Genomic DNA, 23,593 nt, shown 5'->3' with positions numbered 1-23,593 from the left:
GGACTGCACTATGGCCGCTCGCACACGATGGCGGTTACCTTAGGTAACACAGAGCTTACCGGCTCTCAGGCATCTCCAGGCTTGCTCATCCCAGTCACCAACTTAGCACGCCTGTCACTGCAACCCTGCTGGGAACCTTATCGGCTCGTGCAGTCATACTGGACCGCTAGTTACTGCCCCCCCAGGAGTCTTTGGTCTGGAAGGCGATCCACACTTAGATTGATGCGGACATTAAGAGCAGGTATTGGTTAAACAGGATGGACAGACCTCACAGCCTGAACTTTCTAATGCCTGATTTGTCCTACTGAGACGTTTAGGAACTCTAGTGAAATGCCTTTTTTTTTTCACTTTTATACTTCTTCTTTACTGTGGGTAACTATATCACCGTATTCATGAAGACCTGGTGTCTGATACTCAGATGAGGACTGGCTACTTATCAAAATATTCAACTGTTTCTTTAAAGTTTAGGTTCTTGTTGGCTTTCTCTCACGTATTTAAGGTTTAAAAATACTCATTCTATGCAACATGTTTCCCCAACGGCTATATAGCCTGAATAACACTAGTCTCTCTATATCTTCATCTGAATGAGATACTGTTGTATTGACCCATATGCACAGATATTCATATGTTTATCAGTGAATAACTACCAGCCTGATACTGAATTGCATAGCCTGGACACTGTGTTTCTTGTTATTGTTGGTCTGTTTTTTCTCTTATGCTGCACTTTTTTCCAGTGGGGTCGGCTACATGCCAGATACATAGGTATTCAGTAGCCTCTTTGCAAGGATGTACATGTTGTCTATAGTTAGCCACTTGCTAACATAGTTGGCTGGCCTGCCTCATAAGTAGTATGTACCTACGAAATAGTGCACTAAACATTACGGTTGACACAGAGCTACAGGCTTGGTAGAGCATAATTTTTCTTTGTTTTTTTGCATGCAATGGTTTGTGTTAGTCTAGTTCATAATCTACGTTATGCCATGAATATTTAGCTTGCTTGTTAAGTGAGTGATTGCTGTGTTGGAGTGTTATTCTTTTTACAACTTCTAGAATGATGCTGTACGCATACATATTGCACACCACACTTTAATAACTTATATGAGTTTTTCTATAATTCTATCTTTAAACACATATTCTGAGAATATGCAGATCCCACAATTCTAACATTTCTCACTAAGCTTCTCAAATCAGCTGCATATCTCAGGCTATAAGACTATCAGAAATTTTTGTGTAATGGTACATGCATCTGTACTATCACTTTTGATTAATGGGAGTTAAACACAATGTAAATGCACTATAGGTAGGGTTAGATTTAAATTCCCTAGGGTCCATTATCTAGTTTATCTGCCCTTAAGTAGTCGGGCGATTCATAGCACATAGTACCTCCGTAGAGATATAAGTAGAAGACATTGCCCTCGCTGCAGTGCTCTGGTTCAGGTGTTAAGACTGTACTGTTACTCAGTTTATCTCATACACAGTCACCTATAGAATATCATATATCCTGTGATCCCTAGGGCAATGATTTTATATAAATTTCCCTATTAATCTTTTGTAAACAGCACATAAGCCTAATGCATTCAGCTCCCACCTCTCAGAACTGTGAACCTCCGTTAACTACTTCCCTATCCTCAGCTTTAACTGTCGTTAAGTTGCCTCACTAAATATCCATGTTTTCCAGCGTAGTTTGAGCACATTATACACAACATAGCTTTCACATATGTTTGAAGAGGCTAATTAAGATGAATATTAAAGTTGTTAGATAAGCACAATAACAATAGAGCGGTATGCTATTTGCGGCCTACCCTCCGCCCCCCACTATCTATGTGCGTTAGGGATGATTTATTTCTTCCCCGCATATCTTTTGACAGAGTTAGGTAGTCTCTGTCCAACCCGTAGAGCCATGACTTAGTTTTTCCTGTATTTTCATAGAACGGCTCTCGGGGTTTAAAATCAGGTAATTAAACTTTGTTAGAATTTCCTGCTTCTCTGTAGTTTATATATGATAATAGTCCTAATCATCCATACGTTCTAATACAAGTTCAGTGTTATCAGTTAATAGATTTAGAATAGAAACTGAAGTCTGTTTTATTTGAATATTGTATGTTCATTCCACAATCTGTATCACTTCATATATGCTGGAACTGTGTTCTGTACTATTATCTATGTCAACATGTCCTCAAATGCTTGCTTGACTTCTGGTCCCTTGACTGGACCTGTTAATCTGAGGACTTTGCAAATCTATTAGACTCACAAAATGAGGTGTTTAAATGTCACGTCATGTCAGTAGAATGTATCCTGTGAAGTTTTACCTTTTGATGAGACTGTTGTGAACCTGCTATTTTAACCTCAATAAAAAAAATTATTTAAAAAAAAAAAAAAAAAAAAAAAAAAAGTTAGCACACGAGAGAAATACTGATGCACACTAACTTCTCGACTTAGGATATGGTGACCGTGATAAAGCATTGATCACATAAATTTCAATGGGGAGAGCTACAGAAAAAATATCAGTTATCACTTGTATGCTAACCCAATACTGCGCTAGACCAACTGCACTAAACCCAAAGGTGTTTGGAATATTTTACATTCCTATTTTTTTTACGTAGAAGAAAATGTTCTTTTTATTAATAAAATATATATAATTTATATATATACAGTATATCACAAAAGTGAGTACACTCCTCACATTTTTGTAAATATTTTATTATATCTTTTCATGTGACAACACTAAAGAAATGACACTTTACTGCAATGTAAAGTAGTGAGTGTACAGCCTGTATAACAGTGTAAATTTGCTGTCCCCTCAAAATAACCCAATACACAGCCATTAATGTCTAAACCGTTGGCAACAAAAGTGAGTATATACAGATATATTTTTATATATATATAAATATATACAGTGTATATATATATATATATATATATATATATATATATATATATATATATATATATATCCTTTTTTAAATCTGACCCGTGTTTGTTATTGTGCAATTGTAATAGAAATTTATTAAAGAAAGTTTACTCCCAGCATTTATTAATTCTGCCCTCTGCTCTCGCTTGGAGGGAGGCAAACAAGTTCAGGTTGATTTTACTCTTACAACCTCTGCCTCTTAAATAGGAATTGGCAGGTTTGCATGAGGGAGTCTCTTCCCAAGACCGCAAAAGTTGCCTCCATAGCTTGATAAAAGGAGCCCATGGTCTGTATTGCTACAGACAAACCAGTTAAATGCTTGAGGGTAAATGTTTATCTGTATTATTTGTATAATTGATACCTTTTGGGGTTTTCAGTCAGTTATTTGACTTTATAGGGGCCTAGTTATCAAGCCCTCAACCTCAAATATGCTGGAATTCCGCAACGTATTTGTGGCGAGGCTGATTCGCCTTAGTTATCAAAGGCTAGAGACCGGCAAAAGTAGAATTTTGTGACGTAAACTTTGATCCGCCGGACTCAGTCCGACACAGATCGATTCTTACGTCACTCCATATGTTCCGCACACAAGTACGGCACAATCTGACTACTTTTGATAGTTATCAAAAAACTAGCAGGTACGCTCGGCACTTTTCCGGCCCAGCGTACCTGGTTTTCAAACCGTCACCCTGGAGGCGGCGGATCCCATAGGAATCAATGGGAGTCTGACCATAGCGAAAGTACAAGTTCGCTGCTGCCAGACATCCCATTGATTTCTATGGGAGATGTCTGCACCTAACACCCTAACATGTACCCCGAGTCTAAACACCACTAATCTGCCCCCCTACACTGCCGCAACTAAATAAAGTTATTACCCCCTAAACCGCCGCTCCCGGAGCCCACCGCAAGCTACTCTATACATATTAACCCCTAAACCACCACTCCCGGAGCCCACCGCAAGCTACTCTATACATATTAACCCCTAAACCACCGCTCCCGGAGCCCACCGCAAGCTACTCTATACATATTAACCCCTAAACCGCCACTCCCCAAGCCCACCGCAACTATAATATATGTATTAACCCCTAAACCGCCGCTCCCGGAGCCCACCGCCACCTACATTATACCTAGTAACCCCTATCCTGCCCCCCCTATACCGCCGCCCTCTGTAATAAAGTTATTAACCCCTATCCTGCCGATCCCGCACCTCGCCGCAACTAAATAAATAGTTTAACCCCTAAACCGCTGCTCCCTGACCATGCCGCAACCTATATTAAATTTATTAACCCCTAATCTGCCCCCCTACACCGTCGCCACCTAAAATAAATTTATTAACCCCTATCCTGCCCCCCACTACACCGCCGCCACTGTAATAAAATTATTAACCCCTAAACCTAAGTCTAACACTAACCCTAACACCCCCCCTAACTTAAATATTAATTAAATAAATCTAAATAATATTTCTATTATGAACTAAATTAATCCTATTTAAAACTAAATACTTACCTGTAAAATAAACCCTAATATAGCTACAATATAAATAATAATTATATTGTAGCTGTCTTAGGATTTATTTTTATTTTACAGGCATCTTTCAATTTATTTTAACTAGGTACAATAGCTATTAAATAGTTATTAACTATTTAATAGCTTACCTAGCTAAAATAAAGAGAAATGTACCTGTAAAATAAAAACTAACCTAAGTTACAATTACACCTAACACTACACTATACTTTAATAAATTATTCCTATTTAAAACTAAATACTTACCTGTAAAATAAACCCTAAGATAGCTACAATGTAATTAATAATTACATTGTAGCTATTTTAGGAATTATATTTATTTTACAGGTAACTTTGTATTTATTTTAGCTAGTTAGAATAGTTATTAAATAGTTATTAACTATTTAATAACTACCTAGCTAAAAGAAATACAAAATTACCTGTAAAATAAATCCTAACCTAACACTACACTATCATTAAATAAATTAAATAAATTAACTACAAATAACTACAATTAAATACAATTACATAAACTATCTAAAGTACACAAAAAAAAGCTAAGTTACAAACATTTTAAAAATATTACACCAATTTTAGGCTACTTACACCTAATCTAAGCCCCCTAATAAAATAACAAACCCCACCAAAATAAAAAAATGCCCTACCCTATTCTAAATTAAAAAAGTTCAAAGCTCTTTTACCTTACCAGCCCTTAAAAGGGCCTTTTGTGGGGGCATGCCCCAAAGAATTCAGCTCTTTTGCCTGTAATAACTATTTAATAGCTATTGTACCTAGTTAAAATAAATTGAAAGATGCCTGTAAAATAAAAATAAATCCTAAGATAGCTACAATATAATTATTATTTATATTGTAGCTATATTAGGGTTTATTTTATAGGTAAGTATTTAGTTTTAAATAGGATTAATTTAGTTCATAATTGAAATATTATTTAGATTTATTAAATTAATATTTAAGTTAGAGGGGTGTTAGTGTTAGTGTTAGACTTAGGTTTAGGGGTTAATAATTTTATTACAGTGGCGGCGGTGTAGTGGGGGGCAGGATAGGGGTTAATAAATTTATTATAGGTGGCGATGGTGTAGGGGGGGCAGGATAGGGGTTAATAAATTTAATATAGGTTGCGGCGGGTTCAGGGAGCGGCGGTTTAGGGGTTAAACTATTTATTTAGTTGCGGCGAGGTGCAGGATCGTCAGGATAGGGTTTAATAACTTTATTATAGAGGGCGATGGTATGGGGGGGGGCAGGATAGGGGTTACTAGGTATAATGTAGGTGGCAGCGGTGTCCGGGAGCGGCAGTTTAGGGGTTAATACATTTATCAGATTTGCGGCAGGGTCTAGGAACGGCGGTTTAGGGGTTAATACATTTATCAGTGTTGCGGCAGGGTCTAGGAGCGGCGGTTTAGGGGTTAATAACTTTATTTAGTTGCGGGGGGCTCCGGGGGCACCGGTATAGGGGGTAGAACAGTGTAGATAGTGTGGGTGCTTAGTGACAGGCTAGCAATAAAGCTGGGAAAAAGCCGAAGAGCAGCGAGATCAGATGAGTGATAACTCTCACAGTCCGCTGCTCATTGCCCCGTACTTGGTGCGCTGCTTTTTGACAGCTTTATTTGATAACTTAGGCGAAATTTTTCAGGTCCGCGGCGGCGATGTGAGGCAAGCTTAGGCGGGCGTATTGGGCCGGCGAAGGCAGGAAAGTTGACACGTTGATAACTACCCCCCATAGTGTCCATATACTACTGGCTATTGGTTTGAATGTGTAACTTAGAAATGTCCATGTACTTTTAAATTAGCTAGAGCATTAGTAATGTGGGTCTCTCTTTGCATATACCATGTTTCATTATCCTCTCAGATAAAGTTATATGCATCTTAGAATGGCTTAATTTATTTTTTGGCTAGAAAAAGTCATGAGTGATTGCTGCTGATGTGCAAGTAAACTGAAGGTCATGGTGTAACTGATATCCCTGTGCAGCAGGGTAAGGCTAAAAAGTTCTACACTAGGGAAAGGTCTTACGCAATATGTAATGCAAAAACACAGATTTCATTATGTAATATGTGTATGTTATTATGGCACATTAAACACAAAATAAATGTTAAATAGGATGAAATATTCAAAGCAAATATTAGCATAAGAATAATATGCAGATGCATTTATTAAAATTATATTAGTTGTGTATTTATTGAAGAAATACGTTTATTAAAATGATGGTAAATCCTAGCGTTTGTGAAACGCTAGGATTTACCAGTGGAACAAATAAAGGGGACTTTCAGTCATGTAGAATAAAATACTTCATGCTGAAAGTTCCTTTATTTGTTTGATGCGTTCGCTTCACTGAGCTCCTCAGGCAGCCCACGGCAGAATGCTATTTTGCTGTGAGGTGACATTTCCACCTCTTAGCCAATAGCCGTGTGGGCCAGCTGGCGTCAAGAACGAGGCTCCCATTGGAGCCTATGGAAGCACGCTCTTGTGAGTGTAATGATAAAAGTGGACAGTGGATGTTGCCTTGCTACCAGTGAGCTCAGGCAGACTATTCCCTTGTCTGCCAGCATATTAATAAATGGGGGCCCATGTTTTATTTTCACATTAGATAGATAGACAAACAGACAGAAAGACAGACAGATACATACATATATAAATAAATAAATTACAAAATACAATATAAAAGCTATAAAAATAGTCACTCTTTTGATTGTGGCCATTTAACACTAAGGGGTCTATTTATGAAGCAGCGGATGCTGTTTCCAACCCTCTCCGCTTCAGTTCCACCTGAAGCGGAAGTTAAGAAGCAGCGGTCCTAAGATCGCTGCTCCTTAACTCATCCGACACCTCTGAGGTGGCGGACAGCAATCAGCCCGATCAAATGCAATCAGGTTGATTGACACCCCCTGCTAGTGGCCGCGAATCTGCAGGGGGCGGTATTGCACCAGCAGTTCACAAGAACTGCTGGTGCAATGATAAATGCTGACAGTGTGTGCTGTCAGCATTTATCGATGTGTGGCGGACTTGATTCGCTATAGCAGATCATGTCTGTCCGCACCAACATAAATAAACCCCTAGTTCTAAACGCACTTGTGCATTACTCTAAGCAATCATTGTGAAGATAAAGCTGGTTCATGGAAACTGCAACATACTGAAGTAGAAGTCTCTTTTCGTTAAGTAAAGAATGTATGAGGGATTAAATCTGAGTTTAATGTTCCTTTAATAAAACAGTTGTGAACCATAAATCTGTAGTTGTGATTTTGAGAATTGGGTGAAATAAATACAAGTTTATAAGGATTAAGAGATTTAAAGAGACTATAACCACCTTGTTATTATATATATATATATATATATATATATATATATATATATATATATATATATATATATACAGGTATACCTCACTTTACAGCGCTTCCCTTTACAGCGCTTCGCTAATACAGCTCTTTGTGTAGCTGAAGTTCAACCTCCAATGATTTTGAAACATTGCTGTACTTGTGAGATTGCGAGAAAAGTGACTGGCTCCATTTTGTTATGCTTAGTTCACTCTGTTGCATAATTACAGAACAACCTGTGTCTCAGTGCTATAGTCTGGCAAATTCTACTACAGTAATTGTCACTATTTTACAGGTACAGTATTTATTGAATACTGTGCTGTGCTAGTGTTAAACTAAATGTAGCACTATTGCACCCCTAATATATGTTAGTTCAAATAGGTTTTCAAGTTTTCAAACACACTGGCAAGTGAAAAGAAAGCTAAAATCGCCTTGTTTCACTTTAAGGTGGTTTTCACTTTACAGCGGGGCTATGGTCCCTAACCCGCTGTATGAGCGGGTATATATATATATATATATATATATATATATATATATATTAATATATCACTAAGTGTAGACATTTTAAAACAATTTAACACCTTGTCGGCTTCAATTATTTTTTAATAGCCACATTCCACCCACCCTTGCCTTATTTGGAGGAGCCAATCTGAGTTTGAGTCTGCAGACAACAAAGCTAATGTTGAGTAATTTGTTTGCAGTTTTTATATATTAAAGTCATTAAAGAAAAATGTGTAGCAGGGTTAGCCTTGAGAACTCAGCAGTGCATATATACAGCATAACTAAACATTTTACAAATGGATTGCTAAATATCGCTTTTGTGAGCTCGCTTTTGCATTGCCGGGAAGCATTGCACTCACGAGAGCGCACTTCCATAGGCTCCAAGGGGAGCCTCGTTCTTATGCTGTGAGTCTGTAGTGCAGGGATGGCAGCAAAGGGTAAATATATATGTATATGCTTATATACATATATATTTATATATCTATATCAACATATTAACACATAAATATTTATGTATACAAGCATAAAGGACTCGACAAACCCAGGAGTCTGGGAGCCACTTGCACCTAGAATTTTACCCCTGGCTCCTAATTGTTTGTGTTTTTCTCCATATATATATGTAAAGATCAGACTATCTGGCTCCTAATAATATTTCTGGCTCCTAAATATTCTTACCGACTCCTAATTTGTAAACAGATTTGTCAAGCACTGATACATACTGTATATATTTACAGATAACACACAGTTCTCATAGACCACAATGTAAAGGAACTAACACCCTACAGCCGCCAACTTTAGCCCCCCCCCCCCCCCCAAATGCTACATGAAAAAAAACAAAAAACTAGCACATACGTTTGGGCGCATTTGGGGGACATTTATAACATAAACCAGATATCTGCTCTAGTTAATGAGCTCAAGGTAGCAATAACCAGCCGCTTGTAATGTCTGGTTACTTATTGCAAACCCACAAACGGGCAAATTTGCCCATTTACAGGCGCACAATGAATTAGCGCTCCACTTGTTATCTAGCCCTTTATAATAAAACTTCAAGGTGCTTACTGTCCCTTGAACATTTAGGAACACCACTTACTGGATTACAGTCAGATACCATATCTTGCAGCAAGCAATAAAAAAAAGGCAACCCATTTTTTTATTATTATTTTTTATTGGTGAAGGATAGCAGCAAGCATTTAAGATTCTTTGTCGTGTTTCATATAGATGCATACGTTATCATTTTATTAAATTGTGAATAAACATGCCTATTTTATCTATGTATCCAAAATGATTTTGTTTAATAAAATAGATCATTTTTATACATTCTATTTTAGGAATATTTCTGTATCTGGCTCCCCGCAAGGCCACACCTACTTGAAGCAAGTGTTTGCAGCAAGTGGCCCAGCCCATGACAAGGCTTTCACCTGCCTTTCTTCCATCCTCTAAAGCTCATTCAGGAGATCTGCTGCCTGCCCAGCTTCTCCATGTAGAAAAGATGCGCATACGCTTTTGTCTTCTGTAAGGCTGTGTAAAAGCAGGAGCAGTTTTTTATTGGAAGCAGCTATGTGATTGGCTAAACTGCCCACTGCAAAATAAATAATAATAATAAAAAAACAAGTTCAGAGCTGGGGGTATGCTTATATGCTAATTTCTAAACCCCGCTTGAAGGCCGCCTTTTATCTGAATGCATTTGACAGGTTTTTACAGCTAGGGGGCATTAGTTCATGTGTTTCATATAAAGAACATTGTGCTCATGCACGTAGAGTTATTTAAGAGTCAGCACTAATTGCCTGTAATGCAAGTCTGTCAAAAGATTTGTGATAAGGAGGAAGTCTGCAGCAGCTTAGACACAAGGTAATTACAGAGGTAAAAAGTATATTTCTATAACAGTGTTGATTATGCAAAACTGAAACTGGGGAATGGTAAATAAAGTTATTATCTATCTTTTTACAAACATTTTTGTTGTTTATTATCCCTTTAAATCTGCAGTTTTAAATTATAAATATTAACTTCAAAATGCCTGTACTGATGTGGTCTCTGACCACAACCCTTGCAGCTGCATTTATTATTTAAATAAGCTGCAAGATGTTCCACCAGGTGACCCCAGAAAGACTGAGCTACTGCTGTACACAACTGGGGTGGACGGTTGGCTCCTGCCAGACCATACCAAATTGCAGCTCATTTAAATAAAAAAATTATGCTTACCTGATAAATTTCTTTTTATCCATATATGGTGAGTCCACGGCTTGAGTAATTACTGTTGGGAATATCACTCCTGGCCAGCAGGATGAGGCAAAGAGCACCACAGTTAAACTAAGTATCACTCCCTTCCCCACAACCCCCAGTCATTCGACCGAAGGGAAATTGAGAAAAATAAGTAACACAAGGTAGAGGTGCCTGAGGTTAAAGTCAAAAGAACAACTGTCTTAAAATAAAGGGTTGGGCCGTGGACTCCTTATCCGGAAATAAATAAATTTATCAGGTAAACATAAATTTTGTTTTTCTTTCCTAAGATATGGTGAGTCCACGGCTTGAGTAAATACTGTTGGGAACCAATACCCAAGCTAGAGGACACGGATAAATAGGGAGGAACAAGACAGGCAGTCCTAAACAGAAGGCATCACCGCTTGAAGAACCTTTCTCCCAAAAGAAGCTTCAGCCGAGGCAAAAGTATGTAGAGAAGACAAAGTTGCAGCTTTGCAAATTTGTTCCACAGAAGCTTCATTTTTGAAAGCCCAAGAAGAGGAAACAGCTCTTGTGGAATTAGCGCTGCGGAATCTGTTGGCGCTCTACAAATAACCGATAATAATAATAATACGTGTAATAATAATAATGAGCTGTAATTCTCTCAGGAGGCTGCTGACCAGCATTTTTATAAGCCAAACAAATTATACTTCGTAACCAAAAAGAAAGAGTAGTAGCAGTAGCTTTCTGACCTTTACGTTTCCCAGAGAAACAGACAAAGAGGGCGAAAATCCTTAGACGCCTGTAAGTAGAATTTAAGAGCACGTACAACATCCAAATTGTGAAACAAACGTTCTTTGGAAGAAGAAGGATTAGGACACAGAGAGGGAACAACAATTTCCTGATTGATATTTCTATTAGAAACAACCTTAGGAAGGAAATCTAACTTAGTACAAAGAACCGCCTTATTGGCATGAAAAATAAGATAAGGGGAATCATACTGCAGAACTGAGAGTTCAGAGACTCTTTGAGCAGAAGAGATAGCAACAAGAAACAAAACCTTCTAAGATAACAACTTAATGAGAAGATAACAACTTAAACAGAGCCAGCTGTAAAACTTTAAGAACAAGGTTAAGGCTCCAAGAAGGAACAACAGACTTAAAGACAGGCCTGATTTTGATCAAGGCCTGACAAAAAGATTGCACATCTGGCACATCCTCCAAACATTTATGTAGTAAAACTGATAAAGCAGAAACCCTTCAAGGTACTGACTGACAATCCCTTCTCCAGGCCTTCCTAAGGAAAGATAAAATTCTAGGAATTCTAATTCTACTCCAAGAGTAGCCCTTGGATTCACAAAAATAAAGATAATTATGCCATATCTTATGGTATATCTTTCTAGTAAGAGGCTTGCGAGCCTGAATCATGGTCTCACGCTTAGACAGAATTAGACAGAATTAAGAGTTCAATCTCTAAGCAGTCAGCTTCAGAGAAACAAGATTTGGATGAAGGAAGGAACCCTGAATCAGGGGGTCCTTCCTCAGAGGTTGTCTCTAGACATGTGCGATTTGGTTCGGTTCGATTCGGAAATTCGGCAAATTCGGCAAATTCGGAGATTCGGATCGAACCGAATCTCCGAATTAAAATAGTGCCGAATCTACCAAATAAATCTGAATAACTTCGGATTTATTCGGTAGATTCGGATGGCCATGGATTACACTAGTATTGTACAGTATATTAGGTTATATCACTCTGCTATGGGTTACACATAATGTACAGTACATAATACTAGTCTAATCCTACCTAACACTTAACGAAATTCCGAATTTCCAAACCAAACCGAATCGAACTGAATCCAGCTGAATTTATTCGAATCCGAATGAATCCGAAACAAATCTGAACCGAATTTATTCGAATCCGAATGAATCCGAAACAAATCCGAACCGAATTGATTCAAATGTTTCCGAATTTGAATCGCTCCGAACTGAAATTAAAAAAATCCGAATCGATCCGAACCGAATTTTTTCACCATGCACATGTCTAGTTGTCTCCAAGATGAGAGAGATAACATCTCCACTAGGTCAGCAAACCAGATCCTGCAAGGCCACACAGGGGCTATTAGAATCACCAACGCCCTCTCCTGTTTGATATAAGCAATGATTTGTGGAAGGAGAGCAAACTAAGAAAACAGGTATGCCAAACTGAAAACCCAAGGAAAACCCAAGGAACCGCCAGAGCAGCTATCAGAATGGCCTGCGGATCTCTTGACCTTGAACCGTACCTTGGAAGCTTGGCGTTCTGATGGGATGCCATCAGATCTAACTCCGACACCCCCCATTTGAGGACTAAGCTGGAAAACCCCTCCAGATGAGTTCCCACTCCCCAGGATGAAAAGTCTGTCTGCTCAGAAAATTCGCTTCCCAGTTGTCTACTCCTGGAATGTGGATGGCAGATAGACAGCAATTTTGGTTCTCTGCCCACTGAAGAATCCAAACAACCTCCTTCATGGCTAAGGAACTCCAAGTTCCTCCCTGGTGATTGATGTAAGCCACAGAGATTATGTTGTCTTACTGGAACCTGATAAACTAGGCTGAGGACAACTGAGGCCAAGCCAATAGAGCATTGTAAATCACCCTCAACTCCAAGATTTTGATGGGAAGAGTAGACTCCTCCCGAGTCCAAAGGCCCTGAGCTTTTAACGAGTTCCAGACTGCTCCCCAGCAGAATGGCGTCCATGGTCACGATCACCAAGGAAGGTCTTCGAAAGCATGTGACCTGATATAGGTGTTTCTGAGAAATCCACCACAGGAGAGAATCCCTTGACGACCAATCTAACTCTATTCTCTGAGATAGATCTGCATAGTCACTATTCCATTGTCTAAGCATGCACAACTGGAGAGCTCTCAAATGGGATCGAGCAATGAATGATGTCCATGGAAGCCACCATCAGACCGATTACCTCCATACATTGAGCCACTGAAGGATGAGCAGTAGCCTGAAGAGAGAGGCAAGAGGAAATTATTTTGTTTTTCTTGACCTCTGTTTGAAAAATATTCATCAATAGAGAATCTATTATGGTCCCTAAGAACACTACTCTTGTAGCAGGGGAATGGGAGCTTTTTTCCAGATTCACATTCCATCCATTGGAATGAAGAAAATACAACAATATCTCTGTGTGAGATTTTGATTGTTGAAAAGATGGCGCCTGAACCAATATGTCATCCAGGTTGTGTGCCACAGAAATTCCACGAGAACGGATCACTGCCAAAAGAGCCCCCAGAACCTTTGAAAAAATTCTGGGAGCCATGGCTAGACCAAATGGAAGGGCCATGAACTGGAAATGTTTGTCCATAAAGTCAAATATCAGGAATCTGTGATGGTCCCTGTGAATAGAAACATGAAGGTAAGCATCCTTTAGGTCTATGGTTGTCATGAACTGGCCCTTTTGTACTAAAGGAAGAATGGAGCGTATAGTCTCCACCTTGGAGGATGGAACTTTGAGAAACTTGTTTAGACACTTCAAGTCTAGAATGGGATGGAAAGTTCCCCTTTTTTGGGAACCACAAATAGGTTGGAGTAGAATCAGAGACCCTGTTCCACACTCCCAGGGAGGAAAGATATTGTATACATTTCAAGAACAGCTCTCTCTTTATCTGGTCTGCAGATAATCTTGAGAGAAGGAATATTCCTCTGGGAGGAAAAGTCTTTAATTCCAATTTGTAACCCTGAGATACTATGTCCACAGTCCAGGGATCTGGGACATCTCATATCCAGGCTTGAGAGAACTGAGAAAGCCTGTCCCCCACCTGATCCGATCCCGGATCGGGGGCAAACCGTTCATGCTGATTTGGAATCAGCTGCAGGTTTCTTTGATTGTTTCTCCTTTTCCAAGACTGATTGGGTTTCCAAGAAGACTTGGATCTTTCCTGCTTGGAAGAAGAAGGGGAAAGTTTTCTTCTGAAGTTACGAAAGGAACAAAAATTACTCTGACATTCTTTAGACCTATTCTTCTTATCTTGAGATAGAAAAGGTCCTTTTCCACTGGTAATATCATAGATAATTTCTGCTAAACCGGGTCCAAACAAGGTTTTGCCCTTGTAAGGAATTGCCAGAAGCTTGACTTTAGAGGAAATGTCCGCAGACCAGGATTACAACCATAATGCCCTGCGGGCTAGGACAGCAAAACTAGAAGTTTTAGCTCCTAGTCTAACAACCTGTAAAATGGCATCTGCAATAAAGTAATTGACCAACTTAAGAGCTTTAATCCTATCCTGAATTTCATCCAAGGAAGTCAGACAAGGTGTCAAACTAATAAGATGCTGCACTAGTCACTGTGGCAATACACACTGCAGGTTGCCATTGGAGACTTTGATGAACATAAATCTTTTTCAAATAAGCCTCCAGCTTCTTGTCCATTGGATCCTTAAAAGAGCATCTATCCTCAATAGGACTATTGGTTCTCTTAGCCAGAGTGGAAATGGCCCCTTCAACTTTGGTTACAGTATACCAAGGGTCTTTAATGGAGTCCTTGACAGGAAACATTTTCTTAAAAGGGAGACGGGGGAAAAGACACCCCTGGTTTCTCTCATTCCTGTGAGATAATCTCCCTAGCACGGTCCGGCACAGGAAAAACCTCAGAAGTGGAAGGTTCATCAAAGAAACTATTAAGTTTACTAGATTTCTTAGGAGTGACGACAGGAGTATCAGAGTCATCTAAAGTAGCTAAAACTTCCTTTAACAATACACGAAGATGATCAAGCTTAAATCTGAAGAAGGAATTATACTGTCCGAATCTGAGATTTCACCCTCAGAAAGTCCAGATGTATCTTCCTCATCAGACTTATGAGAAAGGGCAACTTGGGAAGCAGAACTGAGGACAGGCGCCTTACTATCTGAATTTCTAGATTTCCTCTTGCGTTTTTCCTGTAATCTGTGAATGGTAGCTAATGCGGCAGATACCTCTAAAGATACCTGGGCAGCAATTTCTGCTTTTAAATAAACTCCACTAGGACTTATAAAGAAACCGCAGGGCACTGCATGTGATGCCATTGAGGCTTGGGACATAACAGGAGAAAGCTGAGATATTATAACAGCATCATCCTGAGAGACATTAGACTCCAAAATGTTATCTTTATTTTGCAAGGTTTTCTTGACACATGAAGAACAAAATTGCATAGGAGCTGCAATTTGCGCATCTAAACATAAAAAGCATGAATTCATGAGAGCAGGTTCTTGTTCCATATCAGACATGTTGTGAAACAGTAAATAAACTTGTACAGATAAGTTTTAAAGATGTTATTATTCAATTCAAATAAGCTAATGAAAAAATACACTTTAAATTTTATCCCAAATTAGGATCGATCCCCAGCTAAAATTATGTGAGAAAAGTTAAGAAAAAACATTTAATAAACATCAAATAAACTTCTAAAATACCCCTCAGGCAACAATACACCTCAATTACTGAGGTGCCTTACCGCTACCAATTAAGACCAGATCACCCAGAAATGGAGAAAAACACCTTTTTCCTCAGAAACGTTATGAAGTAAAGCTGGTCATGTGACCGTAGCTGCCGGTCACACAGAGAGGCACTAAAAATAGCTTCCTGGTACACTGGGTACCAGACATAACCAGTTTTTCAAACCAGACTGTTTAAAATGTTGCTTCGTTTTATTTCAAAGCAAAGGGGAAATTAATAAACTGCTGAAATATAAAATTCAGCCTTACTTTCAGATTAAACTTGAATAGTTTTATCAAGTTGTGTCAGAAAATAAAGCCTAATAAAAACATTTTGCCCTTTCTTTTTAAAGGAGTTTAAATATTAGTCTCACACATGCTACAGTGCCTGCTTCATGCCCCAGTGTAACCCATACAACAGGATTATCTATGTCCCAAAAAAAGCAGTGTCTTTTAATTTGTGAAGTGCATGCTCTCCCCAACTGGAAGAAAAAGCACTTACATGTTCCACTGTCCAGCATGTAGACAGTTACAAGGTATGAGAAGACACAGTTCTTCACAGAGACCTTTGAAAAAGAAAGAACAGAGTGACCAACTCTGGCTTTCTAAACTAGGGCAGCAATTGATAGGAAAACTCAGTAAGTACCTCTTTACAAGTTCCTAACTGCTTTAAAGTCACCACTACCTGACTGCAAGGAATGACGTGGAATACGGCTATACCCCAAAACTTGCTTGTAGATGAAATTAAAATTTTTCTTCAGACACCTAAACTTCACCTCCTCCATGCACCGAAGGCAAAGAGAATGACTGGGGATTGTGGGTAAGGGAATGATACTTAGCCGTTTAACTGTGGTGCTCTTTGCCTCCTCCTGCTGGCCAGGAGTGATATTCCCAACAGTAATTACTCAAGCAGTGGACTCACCATATTTTAGGAAAGAAAAGAAGTTGTGAGATGGGCGGATGAACTGATTTTTCAAGGTAAAATTTATGTTTAAAACTGTAGATTAAAGCACTAGTTAAGGAGATATTGTTGATCATTGTCAGCAAAAAATATTGCTTACAACTTTTTAATAACATTTATTGCCATTTAAATTCTTAATAAAAATGCCTTTGTTTACTGTCCCTTTGAGCTATGACTGATTAACCTATACATGAAACACTGTAAGTTGTGTTTTGTTATATGTGTTCAAATCAGCATCCACAATGCACACTGGTCTGCAAGGAATACATTACAAACAGGTACTAGCTGTAAAATTATTTTGTCAACTTTCATAAAGTAGTTTCGAATTATTGAAAAAGCTAAAACGAGACTATCAATCAAAATGTTTAGGAGATTTATTATGGCTTCTTTCAAGTCCAAAAATATACTAAAAAACAAGCTAAATATATTGTTCAAAAAACAGAATATTTTTTTTATTCAAACATATGCAGTATATGCAAAAAGTGTTTTATTTCAACCTAAAATCTAATAATAATAATATAAACATTATTTTCTTTTTTTTTGTAGGACTGACTTTGTATTAATCAAATTATCTGTAAACTAGTTTGTATTCATATTAAGATATATGTCTTTCCTCTAGAGCAGAGCTTTCCAAACTTTTCATGTTGGTGACACACTTTTTAGACCTACATCTTTTCCCGACACAGTAATTCAGTTGTACTAGCAAACAGGAGGTTAAACTAACTTGTTTTAAGAGATACTAACACACATACATAAATTATATAATAACGGAATGTATTTACAAGTAACAGTATGTATGTGCAAGAATTAAAAGAAAGTTTAATAACACCAATAGCTACTTACTATTTTAATGGGATGTATGAGGTTGATGGGATGAAAAATGTTTCTGAATATTTAGTGGAATATTAGATAAAGACACTTGCATTTTATCATCAAGCATTTTTAAGCTTCCACTTCCTATCCATATATCAAGAGCAGGAACAGCAATGCACTACTGGGAGCTAGCTGCAAAAGAAACAAAAACACTGACTTTTTATTATTATTATTATTATTATCAGGTATTTGTAGAGCGCCAACCGATTCTGAAGCGCTCAGCGTTTCTGCAGCTTAAATGCTTCTGCTCAGCGTTAAAACTGCTGCCCTTAGAGCTCTGCGAGACCGACTGACTACTGCCCCCACTGCAAACACACTGCTGTCCTACTCACTGACTACACGTGCAGTCACAAGCCGATTGAGGAGACTACACGTGCAGTCAGGAGCCAATGTGCCGCCAATGGGAATAGTTTCAATTCCTGTTAAGCTGCGCCAATAGGTTAAAGGGACAGTCTAGGCCAAAATAAACTTTCATGATTCAGATAGAGCATGTCATTTTAAACAATTTTCCAATTTACTTTTATCACCAATTTTGCTTTGTTCTCTTGGTATTCTTAGTTGAAAGCTTTACCTAGGAGGTTGGTATGCTAATTTCTTAGACCTTGAAGCCCACCTCTTTCAGATTGCATTTTAACAGTTTTTCACCATTAGAGGGTGTTAGTTCACGTATTTCATATAGATAACACTGTGCTCGTGCACGAGAAGTTATCTGGGAGCAGGCACTGATTGGCTAGACTGCAAGTCTGTCAAAAGAACTGAAAAAAGGGGCAGTTCGCAGAGGTTAAAAGTATATTATTATAACTGTGTTAGTTATGCAAAACTGGGAAATGGGTAATAAAGGGATTATCTATCTTTTAAAACAATAAAAATTCTGGTGTAGACTGTCCCTTTAAGATCGTCTGTGACCCACTAGGTAATCAATCACGTGTCAACTACGTGATATGCATAGTAGACAGACGGAAAGTCAGAAACCAAAAAAAACATTTAAAAATAATCTTAATTTAAAAAAAAATTGTGCTGAAGCAGGGACACACCTACACACTGCCGCCGACACACTAATGTGTCACGACACACAGTTTGGAAAGCACTGCTCTAGAGATCGCTATTAGCTACATCTGAAAAAAGAATCCTGTGGTGTATTAAAAGCTAATGGAAAAACAAAACCTTGATTTTTTTGGTCCACTAAAAGGTATCTCAATCTACTAAAATAAACATACCCGCTAACCGAAAACACAAACTATTAACAGTAAGGATATCCCACAGTTTAACTTTCACTGCGAATGCTGAAGACAGATCTTTACTATCTTCTAACTTGTTGCCTAAAGGGATACTAAACCCAATTTTTTTATTTCATGGTTCAGATAGAGCATGCAATTTTAAGCAACTTTCTAATTTACTCCTATTATCAATTTTTCTTCATTCTCTTGCTATCTTTATTTGAAGAAGGAGGCATCTAAGCTAAGAAGCCAGACAATTTTTGGTTCTGACCAATGGACAGCACTTGTGTATTGGTGCTGTCCTATCAGCAAGCACAACTCAGGTTGTGAACCAAAAATGAGCCGGCTTTTAAACTCACATTCTTGCTTTTCAAATAAAGATAGCAAGAGAATTAAGAAAAAATAATAGGAGTAAATTAGAAAGTTGCTTAAAATTGCATGCTCTATCTGAATTATAAAAGAAAAAATTTGGGTTCAGTGTCCCTTTAATTACTTTAAGTAAAATTGATTAAATTGCACGTTTAATCAGAGAGATTCTGAAATCCCGGACTGTTTCCAGTCCTTGAAAACCCAAGTTGGACACCCTGCCCTAGCTTATACTCATAGGTGCCTAAGCATTGCATTTTAAACATGAATAACAGATTACATAGGCGTGTTAAACATAACTGCAACACCTAATCATTTTTATTTTTGGAAATGCAAAAGTATTTGTGTAATAATATAATTAGTTCAGAACTTAAATACCAAGGAATTATAAAATGAGTAAAATAGAGAATAACAGACTTTCTGCATTAGCAATAAATAAGCAATTAGAGGGTGTGCCAGCAAAGAAACAGCTGCACAACTCAATTTTGAAAACAAATGCTGTAATCTATTTTTCTGAGCCCTCCTATTTATATATGAAGGCACGCATTGCAAATTACAGTCTTTGAAAAATTAACTTGCAAATATTTCACCAGAGGCTTGCAAATTACAGTTTAATCATATAAACTCCTCCAGTACACACAGATCATTTTACTGCCATTGTGCCGTGCCACTTTTTCATATGCTATAAAATTGTAAAATTGTCTGCAAAAAAATTAAGAATTGTTTTAAAATACACGTTATCTATACTGTATTAAGCCATGTAACAACTCATGCGGTTTTTTAAAGCGACGTTCTAGCTAAACAAGTTAGCAAAATATTTTATTAAGCTCTGAGTTTAGCATCATCCATGTTGCCAATATCTGGGAGCATATGCAATTGGGTTCACTTGTTTCATTCACATCACTAACACACAAGAATGTGTATCATCTGTGTACACCAATAAGAAGTTTGGAATGCTTCAATGGTCTATGCCAATATCTTAATTTAAAAAAAAAAAATCTAACCAGCATTATCCTGTCTTTTTTTTTTCTTAATGAAGTTTATTGCAGTAGGATTCAGACACATTCTAAAAACACATTTTTTTCTGTATTCTTCACATTCTTTTCAAAATGCAATAAATGAACAAATAAATAATGGTGCTGCAAAAAAAATCATGCCTTTATTCAAGGGGTTAAAACAGTAACAAAATGGCTTTTCTGAATGTGGAAAAGGGCTCAAAAGCTTAAATTTACACCATTCAATAATATATCCCGCAAAGTCCTTGTCAGTTGATTGATTTTGTGTCACACAATAAGTATGTAAAACTGTTTGTATTTGGTTTATCTTTGTCCCATTAATAAAAAATAAAAGATCTTTTAATACATCTCTGTTAATAAACAAACAAATGCCTAGATTTAGAGTTCTGCGTTAGCCGTCAAAAGCAGCGTTAAGGGGTCCTAACGCTGCTTCTGGCCACCCGCTGGTATTTAGAGTCAGGCAGGAAAGGGTCTAACGCTCACTTTCAAGCCGTGACTTTTCCATACCGCAGATCCCCTTACGCCAATTGCGTATCCTATCTTTTCAATGGGATCTTCCTAACGCCGATATTTAGAGTCTTGGCTGAAGTGAGCGGTAGAGCCTCTACCGACAAGTCAGTAGTTAAGAGCTTTCTGGGCTAACGCCGGTTTATAAAGCTCTTAACTACTGTGCTCTAAAGTACACTAACACCCATAAACTATCTATGTACCCCTAAACCGAGGTCCCCCCACATCGCCGCCACTATAATAAATATTTTTAACCCCTAATCTGCCGACCGCACACCGCCGCCACCTACATTATCCCTATGAACCCCTAATCTGCTGCCCCTAACATCGCTGACACCTACATAATATTTATTAACCCCTAATCTGCCCCCCCCAACATCGCCGCTACCTAACTACACTTATTAACCCCTAATTTGCCGACCGGACCTTGCCGCCACTATAACAAATTAATTAAGCCCTAAACCGCCGTACTCCCGCCTCACAAACACTATAATAAATAGTATTAACCCCTAATCTGCCCCCCCCCAACGTCGCCACCACCTAACTTCAAGTATTAACCCCTAATCTGCCGACCGGACCTCGCCACTACTCTAATAAATGTATTAACCCCTAAAGCTAAGTCTAACCCTACCCCTAACACCCCCCTAAGTTAAATATAATTTTAATCTAAAGAAATAAATTAAATCTTATTAACTAAAGTATTCCTATTTAAAACTAAATACTTACCTGTAAAATAAACCCTAATATAGCTACAATATAATGAATAATTATATTGTAGCTATTTTAGGATTTATATTTATTTTACAGGCAACTTTGTATTTATTTTAGCTAGGTACAATAGCTATTAAATATTTATTAACTATTTAATAGCTACCTAGTTAAATTAATTACAAAATTACCTGTAAAATAAATCCTAACCCAAGTTACAATTAAACCTAACACTACACTATCAATAAATTAATTAAATAAATTACCTACATTTACATACAATTAAATAAACTTAACTAAATTATAAAAAAAAAAACCCCCACTAAATTACAAAAAATAAAGTGGAGCGGAGCCATCTTCTTCCAGCCGACGCGGATCCATCCTCTTCAACCGACGCCTACTCGCCGAATGAAGGTTCCTTTAAATGCTGTCATCCAAGATGGCGTCCCTCAAATTCCAATTGGCTGATAGGATTCTATCAGCCAATCGGAATTAAGGTAGGAACAAACTGATTGGCTGATCCAATCAGCCAATCAGATTGAGCTTGCATTCTATTGGCTGATCGGAACAGCCAATAGAATGCGAGCTCAATCTGATTGGCTGATTGGATCAGCCAATCGGATTGAACTTGAATCTGATTGGCTGATTTAATCAGCCAATCAGATTTTTACTACCTTAATTCCGATTGGCTGATAGAATCCTATCAGCCAATTGGAATTCAAGGGATGCCATCTTGGATGACATCATTTAAAGGAACCTTCATTCGGCGAGTAGGCGTCGGTTGAAGAGGATGGATCCGCGTCGGCTGGAAGAAGATGGCTCCGCTCCGGATGGATGAAGATAGAAGCTGCTGCTTGGATTAAGATGTCTGCCGGTCCCGATGTCCTCTTCTGCCCAGATAGGATGAAGACTTCTGCCTTTCCGGATGTCCTCTTTTGGTCCATCTGTGCCCGGCTGGGTGAAGACAACTCAAGGTAGGGAGGTTTATTTAAGGGGGGTTTGGGTTAGAGTAGGGGTATGTGGGTGGTGGGTTGTAATGTTGGGGGGTGGTATTGTGTTTTTTTTTACAGGTAAAAGAGCTGATTACTTTGGGGCATGCCCCGCAAAAAGCCCTTTTAAGGGTTGGTAAAAGAGCTGATTACTTTTTAATTTAGAATAGGGTAGGGACCTTTATTTTTTTGGGGGGCTTTTTTATTTTATTAGGGGGCTTAGAGTAGGTGTAATAAGCCTAATATTCTTGTAATCTTTTTTTATTTTTTGTAATTTAGTGGGTTTTTTTTTTGTAATTTAGTTTAGTTTATTTAATTGTATGTAATTGTAGGTAATTTATTTAATTAATTTATTGATAGTGTAGTGTTAGGTTTAATTGTAACTTAGGTTAGGATTTATTTTACAGGTAATTTTGTAATTATTTTAACTAGGTAGCTATTAAATAGTTAATAACTATTTAATAGCTATTGTACCTAGTTAAAATAAATACAAAGTTGCCTGTAAAATAAATATAAATCCTAAAATAGCTTCAATATAATTATTCGTTATATTGTAGCTATATTAGGGTTTATTTTACAGGTAAGTATTTAGTTTTAAATAGGAATACTTTAGTTAATAAGATTTAATTTATTTCGTTAAATTAAAATTATATTTAACTTAGGGGGTGTTAAGGTTAGGGTTAAACTTAGCTTTAGCGGTTAATACATTTATTAGAGTTGCGGCGAGGTCCGATCGGCAGATTAGGGGTTAATACTTGAAGTTAGGTGGCAGCGACATTGGGGGGGGGGAAGATTAGGGGTTAATACTATTTATTTTAGGGTTTGCAAGGTGGGAGTGCGACGGTTTAGGGGTTAATAACTTTATTAGAGTAGCGGCTTGGTCCGGTCGGCAGATTAGGGGTTAATTGTGTAATGCAGGTGTCAGCGATAGCGGGGTCGGCAGATTAGGGGTTAATAGTATAATGCAGGTGTCAGAAATAGCGGGGGCGGCAGATTAGGGGTTAATAAGTGTAAGGTTAGGGGTGTTTAGACCCGGGGTTCATGTTAGGGTGTTAGGTGCAGACTTAGAAAGTGTTTCCCCA

This window comes from Bombina bombina, chromosome 4 (genome assembly GCF_027579735.1).
Source record: "Bombina bombina isolate aBomBom1 chromosome 4, aBomBom1.pri, whole genome shotgun sequence".
In the NCBI taxonomy this organism is placed as follows: Eukaryota; Metazoa; Chordata; class Amphibia; order Anura; family Bombinatoridae; genus Bombina; species Bombina bombina.
This window is presented reverse-complemented; position numbering follows the sequence as displayed.